General features: G+C 50.1%; 4 non-coding genes across 4 annotated transcripts; all 4 read left to right on the top strand.

Moving 5' to 3' along the window:
- Positions 1-543: 543 nt before the first annotated feature.
- On the top strand, positions 544-625 carry TRNAS-CGA (transfer RNA serine (anticodon CGA)). The gene has a single exon. It is a non-coding gene; the product is annotated as a tRNA-Ser (tRNA).
- Positions 626-3815: 3190 nt separating this feature from the next.
- Positions 3816-3897, top strand: TRNAS-UGA (transfer RNA serine (anticodon UGA)). Its single transcript has one exon. It is a non-coding gene; the product is annotated as a tRNA-Ser (tRNA).
- A 3186-nt stretch (positions 3898-7083) lies between these two features.
- On the top strand, positions 7084-7165 carry TRNAS-CGA (transfer RNA serine (anticodon CGA)). Its single transcript has one exon. It is a non-coding gene; the product is annotated as a tRNA-Ser (tRNA).
- A 1567-nt stretch (positions 7166-8732) lies between these two features.
- Positions 8733-8814, top strand: TRNAS-CGA (transfer RNA serine (anticodon CGA)). The gene has a single exon. It is a non-coding gene; the product is annotated as a tRNA-Ser (tRNA).
- The last annotated feature ends 237 nt before the right edge of the window (positions 8815-9051 follow it).

Below are 9051 nucleotides of genomic sequence, written 5' to 3'. Positions count from 1 at the left end.
TGGGAGGGCCAAAAGGGAACGGTGCAGAGCGGCATAAAGAAAGGGCGGAGTGTGTGGCTAAAGTGTTAAGTTTATAGTAGAAACACGTTTGCTCAGGAGTAGTCGTGGCCGAGTGGTTATGGCGATGGACTAGAAATCCATTGGGGTTTCCCCGCGCGGGTTCAAATCCTGCTGACTACCGTGCAGCGCCCGCTTTTATTGTTTACTCTTTTCTGGTGTGGAAAACAATCTCAAAATAGTAGTATAATACAGTTACTAAAGGAGGCTGCGGCGCACTTGAGCTATTCAAGCAAGATCCTAGGAGTAAAAGCGGCTTCATCCTTTAGGCCAACACAGAGAAACTGGTACGTTTTGACGGGTTTCGTTTTGCAATTTCAAACATATATGTACATTTAAAAGAAACTTGTGAGGAGAAAGAACGGTGCATGATGAGAGAGAAGGGTGGAAAGTACAGGACAAGATCTAGAGGCAAGGCGGTAGAGACTAAGGACTCTTCTGTGTAAGCACAGCACGATCTTTTGAGTGAGAGTTTTACTCTCATAGGTAGTCGTGGCCGAGTGGTTAAGGCGATGGACTCGAAATCCATTGGGGTTTCCCCGCGCAGGTTCGAACCCTGCCGACTACGTCTCGGTTTGAACTGAGCTGTAATTTTGCAATTTGCTCGGAAATGTCCCCAAAACAAGATGTAAACATGCATGTTGATTATAGGATGGATGATAAAGCAGACATTGGGAAGACTCCCATCCAGGACTCTCTGACTGTTAGGGGTGGGGGGCCACGATTATATTTCCACCCTGACACTAGTTGCCGCTAGAGCCATCGACGCCTGGCATCGCCTCCGTCTGTAAGAAGCCCATCCTGCGCTTTTCCTTGCCTGCATCTTTACAGCAGATATTGGGAGGGGTCCATGTGGATACAGAGGATGGAGCAACTGGCACACCAGCTATCTGCCGAGCCTTTTTTGTGTGTCAGCACAAGGGTTCTCGTGTCACTTCTAGACCTTCCTTGGCAGATGCATTCAGGAGAGGCCCCCTACCTGCGACCCAGTGAAAGTACAGTCTTTTGCTGCCCTGTGCAAGCCAGGGGACTGAAGGCACAGCTTTCTGCCACAACAGCAGAGAGCAGAGGAAGGGCGCCCAGGAGGACCGTCAGATGGTGGTGAGGCCCCTGTCCTCTCGGCCCCGATCGGCCAAGACCTCTCTATATGGGCAGAAGGGACCCATTCTGCGGTCCTCTGAGACTTAGGGCCACATGCCCAGAAGGCCCACCACCCAAATCTTTGCCATATGGCTTAGACTAACTACCGGACCACTTGTGCGGCCATTTATTCCTCTGGAGCCTGTCAAAATGGCCTGCCGAAATTGGCTCCCAGGAGGCCTCTGCAACTCGATTTGCATAGAGACAGCCCCTGCCCAGGCATGCTTCCAAACAGGACACTGTTAACAGTTTCAATTTGGAGCTGGCAGAAGCCAGTGCAGCCTAGTGAAGGTGAGGCTCTGCTGCCTGGCCGCTTGCTAGGTTTATTAGCACAGATCTGTCCCTGGCACTTAGTCCGAGCTTGGCAGGGAGGGGATATGGCATTTAAGGAACTTGGGCCAGACCATAGAGATTCTGACTTTTGAATGCATTTTCAAGGGTCATGGGAGGGCCAAAAGAGAACGGTGCAGAGCGGCATAAAGTAAGGGGCAGAGGAGACAGTGTGTGTGGCTAAAGTGTTAAGTTTATAGTAGAAACATGTTTGCTCAGGAGTAGTCGTGGCCGAGTGGTTAAGGCGATGGACTAGAAATCCATTGGGGTTTCCCCCGCGCAGGTTCAAATCCTGCCGACTACGGCGCAGCGCCCACTTTTATTATTTACTCTTTTCTGGTTTGGAAAACAATCTTAAAATAGCAGTATAATACAATTACTAAAGGAGGCTGCGGCGCACTTGAGCTATTCAAGCAAGATCCTAGGAGTAAAAGCGGCTTCATCCTTTTGAACAACGCAGAGAAACTGGTACATTTTGACAGTTTTCGTTTTGCAATTTCAAACGTATATGTACATTTAAAAGAAACTTGTGAGGAGAAAGAACGGTGCATGATGAGAGAAAAGGGTGGAAAGTACAGGACAAGATCTAGAGGCAAGGCGCTAGAGACTAAGCACTCTTCTGTGTAAGCACAGCACGATCTTTCGAGTGAGAGTTTTACTCTCATGGGTAGTCGTGGCCGAGTGGTTAAGGCGATGGACTCGAAATCCATTGGGGTCTTCCCGCGCAGGTTTGAACTGAGCTGCAATTTTGCAATTTGCTCGGAAATGTCCCCAAAACAAGATGTAAACATGCATGTTGATTATAGGATGGATGATAAAGCAGACATTGGGAAGACTCCCATCCAGGACTCTCTGACTGTTAGGGGTGGGGGCCACGATGATATTTCCACCCTGACACTAGTTGCCGCTAGAGCCATCGACGCCTGGCATCGCCTCCGTCTGTAAGAAGCCCATCCTGCGCTTTTCCTTGCCTGCATCTTTACAGCAGATATTGGGAGGGGTCCATGTGGATACAGAGGATGGAGCAACTGGCACGCAAGCTATCTGCCGAGCCTTTTTTGTGTGTCAGCACAAGGGTTCTCGTGTCACTTCTAGACCTTCCTTGGCAGATGCATTCAGGAGAGGCCCCCTACCTGCGACCCAGTGAAAGTACAGTCTTTTGCTGCCCTGTGCAAGCCAGGGGACTGAAGGCAAAGCTTTCTGCCACAACAGCAGAGAGCAGAGAGCAGAGGAAGGGCGCCCAGGAGGACCATCAGAGGGTGGTGAGGCCCCTGTCCTCTCGGCCCCGATCAGCCAAGACCTCTCTATATGGGCAGAAGGGACCCATTCTGCGGTCCTCTGAGACTTAGGGCCACATGCCCAGAAGGCTCACCACCCTAATCTTTGCCATATGGCTTAGACTAACTACCGGACCACTTGTGCGGCCATTTATTCCTCTGGAGCCTGTCAAAATGGCCTGCCGAAATTGGCTCCCAGGAGGCCTCTGCAACTCGATTTGCATAGAGACAGCCCCTGCCCAGGCATGCTTCCGAACAGGACACTGTTAACAGTTTCAATTTGGAGCTGGCAGAAGCCAGTGCAACCTAGTGAAGGTGAGGCTCTGCTGCCTGGCCGCTTGCTAGGTTTATTAGCACAGATCTGTCCCTGGCACTTAGTCCGAGTTTGGCACTGAGGGGATATGGCATTTAAGGAACTTGGGCCAGACCATAGAGATTCTGACTTTTGAATGCATTTTCAAGGGTCATGGGAGGGCCAAAAGGGAACGGTGCAGAGCGGCATAAAGTAAGGGGCGGAGGAGACATTGTGTGTGGCTAAAGTGTTAAGTTTATAGTAGAAACAGGTTTGCTCAGGAGTAGTCGTGGCCGAGTGATGGAGTAGAAATCCATTGGGGTTTCCCCGCGCAGGTTCAAATCCTGCCGACTTCCGTGCAGCGCCCGCTTTTATTGTTTACTCTTTTCTGGTGTGGAAAACAATCTTAAAATAGCAGTATAATACAATTATTAAAGGAGGCTGCGGCGCACTTGAGCTATTCAAGCAAGATCCTAGGAGTAAAAGCGGCTTCATCCTTTAGGCCAACGCAGAGAAACTGGTACGTTTTGACGGGTTTCGTTTTGCAATTTCAAACATATATGTACATTTAAAAGAAACTTGTGAGGAGAAAGAACGGTGCATGATGAGAGAGAAGGGTGGAAAGTACAGGACAAGATCTAGAGGCAAGGCGGTAGAGACTAAGGACTCTTCTGTGTAAGCACAGCACAATCTTTCCAGTGAGAGTTTCACTCTCATGGGTAGTCGTGTCCGAGTGGTTAAGGCGATGGACTTGAAATCCATTGGGGTCTCCCCGTGCAGGTTCGAACCCTGACGACTACATCTTGGTTTGAACAGAACTGCAATTTTGCAATTTGCTCGGAAATGTCCCCAAAACAAGATGTAAACATGCATGTTGATTATAGGATGGACGATAAAGCAGACATTGGGAAGACTCCCATCCAGGACTCTCTGACTGTTAGGGGTGGGGGCCACGATTATATTTCCACCCTGACACTAGTTGCCGCTAGAGCCATCGACGCCTGGCATCGCCTCCGTCTGTAAGAAGCCCATCCTGCGCTTTTCCTTGCCTGCATCTTTACAGCAGATATTGGGAGGGGTCCATGTGGATACAGAGGATGGAGCAACTGGCAAGCAAGCTATCTGCCGAGCCTTTTTTGTGTGTCAGCACAAGGGTTCTCGTGTCACTTCTAGACCTTCCTTGGCAGATGCATTCAGGAGAGGCCCCCTACCTGCGACCCAGTGAAAGTACAGTCTTTTGCTGCCCTGTGCAAGCCAGGGGACTGAAGGCACAGCTTTCTGCCACAACAGCAGAGAGCAGAGGAAGGGCGCCCAGGAGGACCGTCAGAGGGTGGTGAGGCCCCTGTCCTCTCAGCTCCGATCGCTCTATATGGGCAGAAGGGACCCATTCTGCGGTCCTCTGAGACTTAGGGCCACATGCCCAGAAGGCCCACCACCCAAATCTTTGCCATATGGCTTAGACTAACTACCGGACCACTTGTGCGGCCATTTATTCCTCTGGAGCCTGTCAAAATGGCCTGCCGAAATTGGCTCCCAGGAGGCCTCTGCAACTCGATTTGCATAGAGACAGCCCCTGCCCAGGCATGCTTCCAAACAGGACACTGTTAACAGTTTCAATTTGGAGCTGGCAGAAGCCAGTGCAACCTAGTGAAGGTGAGGCTCTGCTGCCTGGCCGCTTGCTAGGTTTATTAGCACAGATCTGTCCCTGGCACTTAGTCCGAGCTTGGCAGGGAGGGGATATGGCATTTAAGGAACGTGGGCCAGACCATAGAGATTCTGACTTTTGAATGCATTTTCAAGGGTCATGGGAGGGCCAAAAGAGAACGGTGCAGAGCGGCATAAAGTAAGGGGCGGAGGAGACAGTGTGTGTGGCTAAAGTGTTAAGTTTATAGTAGAAACAGGTTTGCTCAGGAGTAGTCGTGGCCGAGTGGTTAAGGCGATGGACTAGAAATCCATTGGGGTTTCCCCGCGCAGGTTCAAATCCTGCCGACTACCGAGCAGCGCCCGCTTTTATTGTTTACTCTTTTCTGGTGTGGAAAACAATCTTAAAATAGCAGTATAATACAATTACTAAAGAAGGCTGCGGCGCACTTGAGCTATTCAAGCAAGATCCTAGGAGTAAAAGCGGCTTCATCCTTTTGGCCAACGCAGAGAAACTGGTACGTTTTGACAGTTTTCGTTTTGCAATTTCAAACGTATATGTACATTTAAAAGAAACTTGTGAGGAGAAAGAACGGTGCATGATGAGAGAAAAGGGTGGAAAGTACAGGACAAGATCTAGAGGCAAGGCGCTAGAGACTAAGCACTCTTCTGTGTAAGCACAGCACGATCTTTCGAGTGAGAATTTTACTCTCATGGGTAGTCGTGGCTGAGAGGTTACGGCGATGGACTCGTAATCGATTGGGGTCTCCCCACTCAGGTTTGAACCCTGCCGACTACGTCTTGGTTTGAACTGAGCTGCAATTTTGCAATTTGCTCGGAAATGTCCCCAAAACAAGATGTAAACATGCATGTTGATTATAGGATGGACGATAAAGCAGACATTGGGAAGACTCCCATCCAGGACTCTCTGACTGTTAGGGGTGGGGGCCACGATTATATTTCCACCCTGACACTAGTTGCCGCTAGAGCCATCGACGCCTGGCATCGCCTCCGTCTGTAAGAAGCCCATCCTGCGCTTTTCCTTGCCTGCATCTTTACAGCAGATATTGGGAGGGGTCCATGTGGATACAGAGGATGGAGCAACTGGCACGCAAGCTATCTGCCGAGCCTTTTTTGTGTGTCAGCACAAGGGTTCTCGTGTCACTTCTAGACCTTCCTTGGCAGATGCATTCAGGAGAGGCCCCCTACCTGCGACCCAGTGAAAGTACAGTCTTTTGCTGCCCTGTGCAAGCCAGGGGACTGAAGGCACAGCTTTCTGCCACAACAGCAGAGAGCAGAGGAAGGGCGCCCAGGAGGACCGTCAGAGGGTGGTGAGGCCCCTGTCCTCTCGGCCCCTATCGGCCAAGACCTCTCTATATGGGCAGAAGGGACCCATTCTGCGGTCCTCTGAGACTTAGGGCCACATGCCCAGAAGGCCCACCACCCAAATCTTTCCCATATGGCTTAGACTAACTAAGTGCGGCCATTTATTCCTCTGGAGCCTGTCAAAATGGCCTGCCGAAATTGGCTCCCAGGAGGCCTCTGCAACTCGATTTGCATAGAGACAGCCCCTGCCCAGGCATGCTTCCAAACAGGACACTGTTAACAGTTTCAATTTGGAGCTGGCAGAAGCCAGTGCAACCTAGTGAAAGTGAGGCTCTGCTGCCTGGCCGCTTGCTAGGTTTATTAGCACAGATCTGTCCCTGGAATTTAGTCAGAGCTTGGCAGGGAGGGGATATGGCATTTAGGGAACTTGGGCCAGACCATAGAGATTCTGACTTTTGAATGCATTTTCAAGGGTCATGGGAGGGCCAAAAGGGAACGGTGCAGAGCGGCATAAAGTAAGGGCGGAGTGTGTGGCTAAAGTGTTAAGTTTATAGTAGAAACAGGTTTGCTCAGGAGTAGTCGTTGCCGAGTGGTTAAGGCGATGTACTAGAAATCCATTGGGGTTTCCCCGCGCAGGTTCAAATCCTGCCGACTACCATGCAGCGCCCGCTTTTATTGTTTACTCTTTTCTGGTGTGGAAAACAATCTTAAAATAGCAGTATAATACAATTACTAAAGGAGGCTGCGGCGCACTTGAGCTATTCAAGCAAGATCCTAGGAGTAAAAGCGGCTTCATCCTTTAGGCCAACACAGAGAAACTGGTACGTTTTGACGGGTTTCGTTTTGCAATTTCAAACATATATGTACATTTAAAAGAAACTTGTGAGGAGAAAGAACGGTGCATGATGAGCGAGAAGGGTGGAAAGTACAGGACAAGATCTAGAGGCAAGGCGGTAGAGACTAAGGACTCTTCTGTGTAAGCACAGCACGATCTTTCGAGTGAGAGTTTTACTCTCATGGGTAGTCGTGGCCGAGAGGTTAATGCGATGGACTCGAAATCCATTGGGGTCTCCCCACGCAGGTTCGAACCCTGCCGACTACGTCTCGGTTTGAACTGAGCTGCAATTTTGCAATTTGCTCGGAAATGTCCCCAAAACAAGATGTAAACATGCATGTTGATTATAGGATGGACGATAAAGCAGACATTGGGAAGACTCCCATCCAGGACTCTCTGACTGTTAGGGGTGGGGGCCACGATTATATTTCCACCCTGACACTAGTTGCCGCTAGAGCCATCGACGCCTGGCATCGCCTCCGTCTGTAAGAAGCCCATCCTGCGCTTTTCCTTGCCTGCATCTTTACAGCAGATATTGGGAGGGGTCCATGTGGATACAGAGGATGGAGCAACTGGCACGCAAGCTATCTGCTGAGCCTTTTTTGTGTGTCAGCACAATGGTTCTCGTGTCACTTCTAGACCTTCCTTGGCAGATGCATTCAGGAGAGGCCCCCTACCTGCGACCCAGTGAAAGTACAGTCTTTTGCTGCCCTGTGCAAGCCAGGGGACTGAAGGCACAGCTTTCTGCCACAACAGCAGAGAGCAGAGGAAGGGCGCCCAGGAGGACCGTCAGAGGGTGGTGAGGCCCCTGTCCTCTCGACCCCGATCGGCCAAGACCTCTCTGTATGGGCAGAAGGGACCCATTCTGCGGTCCTCTGAGACTTAGGGCCACATGCCCAGAAGGCCCACCACCCAAATCTTTGCCATATGGCTTAGACTAACTACCGGACCACTCGTGCGGCCATTTATTCCTCTGGAGCCTGTCAAAATGGCCTGCCGAAATTGGCTCCCAGGAGGCCTCTGCAACTCGATTTGCATAGAGACAGCCCCTGCCCAGGCATGCTTCCAAACAGGACACTGTTAACAGTTTCAATTTGGAGCTGGCAGAAGCCAGTGCAACCTAGTGAAGGTGAGGCTCTGCTGCCTGGCCGCTTGCTAGGTTTATTAGCACAGATCTGTCCCTGGCACTTAGTCCGAGCTTGGCAGGGAGGGGATATGGCATTTAAGGAACTTGGGCCAGACCATAGAGATTCTGACTTTTGAATGCATTTTCAAGGGTCATGGGAGGGCCAAAAGAGAACGGTGCAGAGCGGCATAAAGTAAGGGGCAGAGGAGACAGTGTGTGTGGCTAAAGTGTTAAGTTTATAGTAGAAACATGTTTGCTCAGGAGTAGTCGTGGCCGAGTGGTTAAGGCGATGGACTAGAAATCCATTGGGGTTTCCCCGCGCAGGTTCAAATACTGCTGACTATGGCGCAGCGCCCGCTTTTATTATTTACTCTTTTCTGGTTTGGAAAACAATCTTAAAATAGCAGTATAATACAATTACTAAAGAAGGCTGCGGCGCACTTGAGCTATTCAAGCAAGATCCTAGGAGTAAAAGCGGCTTCATCCTTTTGGCCAACGCAGAGAAACTGGTACGTTTTGACAGTTTTCGTTTTGCAATTTCAAACGTATATGTACATTTAAAAGAAACTTGTGAGGAGAAAGAACGGTGCATGATGAGAGAAAAGGGTGGAAAGTACAGGACAAGATCTAGAGGCAAGGCGCTAGAGACTAAGCACTCTTCTGTGTAAGCACAGCACGATCTTTCGAGTGAGAGTTTTACTCTCATGGGTAGTCGTGGCTGAGAGGTTAAAGCGATGGACTCGAAATCAATTGGGGTCTCCCCACTCAGGTTTGAACCCTGCTGACTACGTATTGGTTTGAACTGAGCTGCAATTTTGCAATTTGCTCGGAAATGTCCCCAAAACAAGATGTAAACATGCATGTTGATTATAGGATGGACGATAAAGTAGACATTGGGAAGACTCCCATCCAGGACTCTCTGACTGTTAGGGGTGGGGGCCACGATTATATTTCCACCCTGACACTAGTTGCCGCTAGAGCCATCGACGCCTGGCATCGCCTCCGTCTGTAAGAAGCCCATCCTGCG

The sequence above is a fragment of the Ambystoma mexicanum genome, chromosome 3q, assembly GCF_040938575.1.
Source record: "Ambystoma mexicanum isolate Mex_15411 chromosome 3q, UKY_AmexF1_1, whole genome shotgun sequence".
NCBI lineage: Eukaryota > Metazoa > Chordata > Amphibia > Caudata > Ambystomatidae > Ambystoma > Ambystoma mexicanum.
This window is presented reverse-complemented; position numbering and strand designations above follow the sequence as displayed.